Here is a 6,849-nt window from a genome sequence, read left to right on the forward strand (position 1 = left end):
CATGATCAACCAAATTCCAAACCTGGTTATCGTACATAGATAGAATTTCACTATCCATTGCCTCTTTCCACTTGGCAACCTCAGGGCTCGCCATCGCTTCCTTATATTTAGCTGGCTCATCTGAATAACGTGTCACCATCTGACATTATATGCAAACCATAGAACGTAGGTGGCATGCTAACTCTACTAGATCGACGAAGAGGTAATGAATTGTAAATGGGCTCAACATGAGTCTTATCGTCTGGTTGAGAGCTAGTGTAATCTAAGGTTCCTTCATTGGTTGACTCCTGAATTTCTTCAAGGTCAATTACACTCCCATTGTCCACTTTGAATATGAGATCCCTCTCACTAAAGACTCCCCTTTGAGCTACAAAAAACACGTTCTGATTAGGTCTGTAGAAAAAGTATCCAAAACTCTTATATGGGTAACTTTCGTTGTCCACATTTCACGAGGTTTTTTTTGGCAACATTCTTGGTAGGGACACGATTAAGGATATCGATGGCTTTCTCTAAGGCATACCCCCAGAAAGAAATAGGAAAGGAAGCTCGGCTCCTAAGGGAACGAACCATGTATAACAAGATCTGATTAAGCCTCTCAGCCACACCATTAAGTTGTGGTGTCCTAGGATGAGTCAATTGTGAAACTATTCCACATTCCTTCAAATCGTTGTGGAACTTGATGTGTGCATAATTAACTACATATTTAATGCATATTTCTAGTACTTTTAGCTAAAATTATGCTTAATATGGAACAAAAGATACTTATTATGTTTAAATTATGTTTTATAGTGGCGACGACTTGCTTGGGACAAAACGAAGCATACGAGGAGCTGGGAGAAGGAAACAGGAGTAAAACAAAAAAAGAAGTAAAGTTGTCTGAAGACCACGTCGTGGTGACACAACTACGACATGGAAAATGGAAGAATCGTGACCCATTTTCTGACTTGGTAGACACAGAAAAAACACGAGGACCTCGTTGTCATGGTAAGATTTCCAAAATTATCAAATCTTGTACATTAGGATGAAATCAGAGGCATGCATTTGGTGTTCTGAGGTTAATTGCGATTAATAACCCTTAGAAACCCAGAAGAAAGTCAGAATTCAAGTGGAGCTCAAGGATTGAAGAAGATTTAGAAGATACTCATCATTGATCTAGTTTGTTTTCTTATTAAACTAATGTCTAGCTTATTTTACTTAGATCTATTGTGTTCTTCTGCTACAATGAGAGGGTAAACACCTTTTACTACTATTTGGTAAAGATGAACTTGATACTTATGAGTTGATTTCAATTATTGGATGATTATATTTTATTTTACTAATGTTTGATATATATTAACCCTATCATGTTTGAGTTCTAGTTTATATTTTTTATAAATCAAATTTTGTGTGTTAATTGATCATATTAATTGCATGAATATATCCCTTAATTGTTTATTATCGTTACATAATTAGAGCTAGTATTAATCACATATTAGTTTAAGTAATTAAAGCTAGTAACTTTAACTGTGTTAGAGAGAATAATTAGTATTATTTGTGCTTGGTTGCTTGAATTGATCATATGAGAGTAACTCATATCATTCATAGTCCAACTGTGTTATTATCAGTTTGGTGTTTATCTTATGCATGATCATGGCTTTGCCCTTCATAAATTGGTAGGCTTAGATATTTGATCATAATAGATAGATAATTGGTTATCTATATAATCTATCCATAAGAAATCAACTATATGGGAACTTGAAATCGGATCTAGGCAGAAGTATTCTTTTAATTATTGAAGTTACTTTGCTTTCGTTGCTTGCTTTCTTTCTAGGTGATATTAAGTTGTTATGATCTTGAAAAATCAGTAAAACCCCCCAAAATCATACTTTATTTGTAAGTATAATTAGAAGTAGTCAATCTAATTAATTTTATTTTGTTCCCTCTGATCGACCCGACTTACCTAAGCTACACTTTGATCTGACTAGATACACTGCCTATAGGTGCATTGTTAGTAAGAGTTTGTTAGGTTAGAAATTTAAAACTAATAGGTACCTTTGTGCACATCAAAGTTTTTGGTGCTGTTTCCAGGGAACAACTTATTTGGTTATTAGTTTATTTCTTTTAGTTATTCAATCCTTTTTGTGGGGTAAACACCACAAGAAGTTACTTTTCTGCAATAAGTTAATTTCGTTTATCTTTCTGAGACGCAACCACGTCGTGGTTATCTTCACCACGTCGTAGTCTCGCTTTAGTTAATTTTTAGTTTATTGTTTTTATTCCTTTCATGTGTTTTTGTTTTATTTTTGTTTTGTTTCAGTGATTTATGACCCAATGATCTAAAACTCCAATTGTTCCTCCATTAGAAGATCCGAAATCCGCTTTCCACAAGAAAGAGGACAAGAAGGGCGAATTGACCAATACTTTAAAATATGATAAATTTGAACTTTTTGAGAAGACTCCAAGTAGGTAAGAAGTAGGATACGAGCCAAAATCTTCAACTGAAGCAAGTTCAGACGATTTAGACTTAAAATCAAAGAAGAAGTGATGGTGGAAATTACGAGAATGACGATGGGCGACTAAAAGAAGAGGATATGTAGAGAACATCATTCAGGTCTAGTTCCACCTGAGATTCCAGCCGAGAGAAGTTTCGAGATCAAGGGACATATTTTATCTATGGTCACATACATACCTTTCACTGGGAAAGAGTATGAAGATGCTTTCAAGCACATGGATGAGGTCAAAGACAATGCAAACTACTTCCATGTCCCTAATGTGCCAAGAGAATCCATTTTACTGAGTGTGCTTCCGGTGACTTTTACCAGTGAAGCAAAAGTGTGGTTGAAGTCTCTTGCAACTGGATCCATCACTACATGGGAAAATCTTCGTGGCGCTTTCATTGAGCAATTTAGTCCACATTCGAAGATTTCAAAGCTCAAAAAGAAGATTGCTAACTTTCAACATGAGGTATCAGAGTCCCTATATGAAGCTTGGGAGAGATACAAGGGCTTGCTTAGAAATTTCCCTCAACATGATTTGAATCTTCAATATGAAGTTTCCATCTTCTATGACGGAATCAATGTAACTACTAGACAACTTCTTGACTCACAAGGGATAATGTCGAAGAAGGATCCGACACTATAAAAGAATTAATTGAATAATTGGCAAAGCACTCACGTGAGTACCATAATCCTCGAGACGATGTTACTAGAGGAAAAGGAGATGGAGGGAAGGATAACTTGGTTGTAATCATATCTAAATTATATTATATGGATATGAGAATGAAAAAGTTAGGTTAATCCATTAATGCCATTAGAGTTGAGTAATTGTAGTTGTCCACAAGTAGTGAAAATTATGATGAATATTGGAGGAAACCCAAGAAGGAGTGGTTTCCATATGATGGATACAAGAAACAAATGGATGAGAAGTATAGACAAACTGGTAGAGGTTCTATCAAAAAGAGAAACCACCACTAGAAAAGAAGATAGATTTTGAGTCGGTACTTCATAGATTTATAGAAGCATCTGAAAAGAGACATGATACTACTGATGCCAATATGAGAAATCACCAAACTTCGATAAAAAATATAGAGACTCAACTTGCGCAATTGACTACACCTGTCAATGAAAGATTACCACCTAAAAATCAAGAACCAAAGTCACAACCTCATGTCATGGCGATCTACACCGGAGAAGAGGTTCATTCTGATCCAATAACGACCCATGAAGTAGCTATAATACAACCCAAGTCGTGTTTGGAACAAGAGAAGCCCGATGCAAAAAGAGAAAGAAGTGAAGTGTTCTCTAATGCTTCACCACGTTGGGGTGATCTGACCATCTCGTGGTCTTGAGCGAAAATATTTTTTTTATCTTCTTAATTCATTTCAGCCACCTTTGCCATTCCTATCTTGAGCCATCAAACATTCTCTGGAGCCAGAACAAAGGAAATTTATGGAACAAGTGCTCTCACTCTCGATTAATGCCCCATTCCTCAAATCAATGCTGAAACTTCCGAAATTTGCAAAAGATGTGATGAGTAATAGAAAGAAGTTGGAAAAAGGCCTTGAAAATAGTTATTAATGAGTTGTGTTTAGCCGCAATTATCTAGGCATTACCAATCAAGATGGGAGATCCAGACCAACTCTCATTGGCTTCTCAATTTGGAAATTCGAATTCCATTAATGCTTTAACCGATTTGGGGGCAAGCATTAACCTTATGCCATACTCTTTCTACCAAAACTTCGGATTACCAAAGCTCCAAGATACAAGGATGACAATTTGAATGGTGGATCACTCGAACAAATATCCTAGAGGAATCATTGAAGACTTACTAGTAAAAGTGGGGAAATTTGTTTTTCCGGTCGACTTTGTGGTTCTTGACATGAAAGAGGATGAAGAACTTCCAATTATTTTAGGAAGACCATATTTGAGTACTGTAAGAGAACTAGTTGACATCCACGACTCAAAGCTCGCACTTCGTGTGGAAGATGATGCTATTACTTTAGAGATGATTCCTAAGGTGAATCACGAAGATCCAAGAGATGAAGTGTCAAAGGTGGATGTTATGGAAGAAGATTGTGACGAGCTAGTTGCAATTAAGAAGATGATGGAAGAAGTGATTAAAGTTTGGGAGGACCCGCATGTTGAAAACATCAAACGTTTGAAACCAAGAGCCTCGATTCCTATGAAATTTGAGGCGGGTGCATTTACTACACCTACGATTCAAGCGGAAGAAGAAGTTGATGAAATAGATGAGGACTTGTGTGAAGAAGTAGAAATAATTGATGAAGAGATGGGTGGAGAATTGAAGTATCCCACTATGGTCAAGATGGAGGTAGATAAGGAAGTTGCTAAGGAAGATGATATGAAGGTGAATTGTAACATCCATAAATTTTATGCCAAATTTAAAATTTTCAATCATGAACAAAACCCCAATAGTATTGTTTACAAAAATGTTTTCAAATCATTATTCAATCAGAGTGTCGCAAAACTCAGATCATAAGGATGAGGAGCGGTACGGTCATGCCTTCGCCTTGCCATGATCTCCGGAAGTACCTGAAACAATAACTGTAAACTGTAAGCCCGAGGGCTTAGTGAGCTACCCCCAACATACCAATACCATATTGATAATATCATCTCTGTATTAATCAATCAATCAACATGCACACTGGGCCATCGGCCTAACTAGATCGCCCTACAGGGCCTACAGTCTAACTCAAACTATACTGAGCCATCGGCATGATTGGACCGCTACGTGGGCCTAGAGTCTCCCTGGACCGCTCATAAGGTATGTTGGCCTTCAGCACAAAGCAGGACCGCCTCAACCCAACCAACGAGCAAATAATCATGTACGCATAACTAACATATACAGGCATATATAGACATCAAAATATATCTATCTTACTGATCATCAATCATAGCAATCCCTCATAACTAGAGCACCGGCCCAGCAGGCCACTAACCTACCAATCCCTAAGGATCATAAAAATATAACATACTGTCTATCCTGATTCCGATCTATCAGATCATAATCTCATACATATCATATCATAACCATAACAACTAAAGGGTCGGCCTTGGTGCCTTGGACCCTTTTGATACAGTGAGGATAACTCACCTTGCAGACGCCGACTCGGTATATGAACTCCAACTCTTGGATCACTGCCAAAAACTCCACCACCTATTACCATAATACAATCATACCCATCAGTTCCCAACCTTTCAAAGTGCCCCATAAACCAACTAATCAACCTTGGTCAAAGTCAAAGTCATCAGTCATGGTCAACAGTCCATGTTGACCCTTACTCGCCGAGTACCCTCAGCTACTCGCCGAGTTCCTTGAAGTACTTGCCCATTCGCCGAGTCACCGGAGTGACTCGTCGAGTTCCTTTGGTTTACGATCGAACTCTAAGGCCACTCTTTGAGTTTCCTTCTTGCAACTCGACGATTACACATGCATACATAAGTTGGGGAAACTTCAACCAACTCACCGAGTTGTTCATACAACTCGTCGAGTTCTATGGTAATCTTCATCAGACTCGTCAAGTTGTTCATCCAACTCATCGGGTCCAGGCCTATCTTCATATGACTCGCCGAGTCGACTTTGCGACTCGCCGAGTTCCTTCAGTCCTTAAGACATATAGACTCTTTTAAGCCATGCAATGGATCCAAATTACAGATCCAAGCTCCTAAGGCATGCTTTTCACGTAAAGTTACAAACTTTACGTCCATGCATAGCTAAAAAGGCTCTAAATGTCAAATCCAAGCTCACAATGGGTTTTCATACTCAAGGAAATCTTCATAGATGGTTAAACTTGGATCTTTATGACTCTAGGACCCAAGAAGGGTCCAGATCTGAAGTTACAACTTTAGATCTAGCTCATATCCCACAATATCATCACAATCAAACCATAAAAACCCTAGATCTCAACCAAATGAGGTCTAGAAGGAAAATGAGGTAAAGGTGACAACTTAATACCTCCAAATGATTCTAACTGATGTAGATTTATGATTCCCACACCTTCCTTGCTCCTAGTCTCTTGCCCTCCAAGCTCTTCCTTTCTAAAAACCTTCTTTCTAAAGCTCAAAACACACAAGAATGACGCACCACACGAATTAGGGTTTCTATGAGCTCTCAAGGACTGCAAAGAGGCCAAGGGAGGATTAAGCCTCTTTAAATAGGGTGCAAAACCCTAGGAATTAGGCTTTCATCTGTCGGCTCCTACTCATCGAGTCCCTCATGAACTCGGCGAGTAGGTCACTAAACACGCGATCCCACCCCACTGCTACTGGACGAGTAGGGCAACCAACTCGTCGAGTAGGACTTAAAACAAAAGAAATTCTTATTTACATCAATACCTGAGAATCGGGGCAT

At 38.3% G+C, this 6,849-nt stretch overlaps 1 non-coding gene across 1 annotated transcript; it reads right to left on the reverse strand.

Annotated features, from left to right (window-relative positions):
* Nucleotides 1-2,907: 2,907 nt before the first annotated feature.
* Nucleotides 2,908-3,014, reverse strand: LOC145055857 (small nucleolar RNA R71). The gene has a single exon (XR_013685406.1). It is a non-coding gene; the product is annotated as a small nucleolar RNA R71 (small nucleolar RNA).
* Between the last annotated feature and the right edge of the window lie 3,835 nt (nucleotides 3,015-6,849).

This window comes from Lactuca serriola, chromosome 5 (genome assembly GCF_051521515.1).
Source record: "Lactuca serriola cultivar US96UC23 chromosome 5, Lser_US96UC23_V15, whole genome shotgun sequence".
Taxonomy (NCBI): Eukaryota; Viridiplantae; Streptophyta; class Magnoliopsida; order Asterales; family Asteraceae; genus Lactuca; species Lactuca serriola.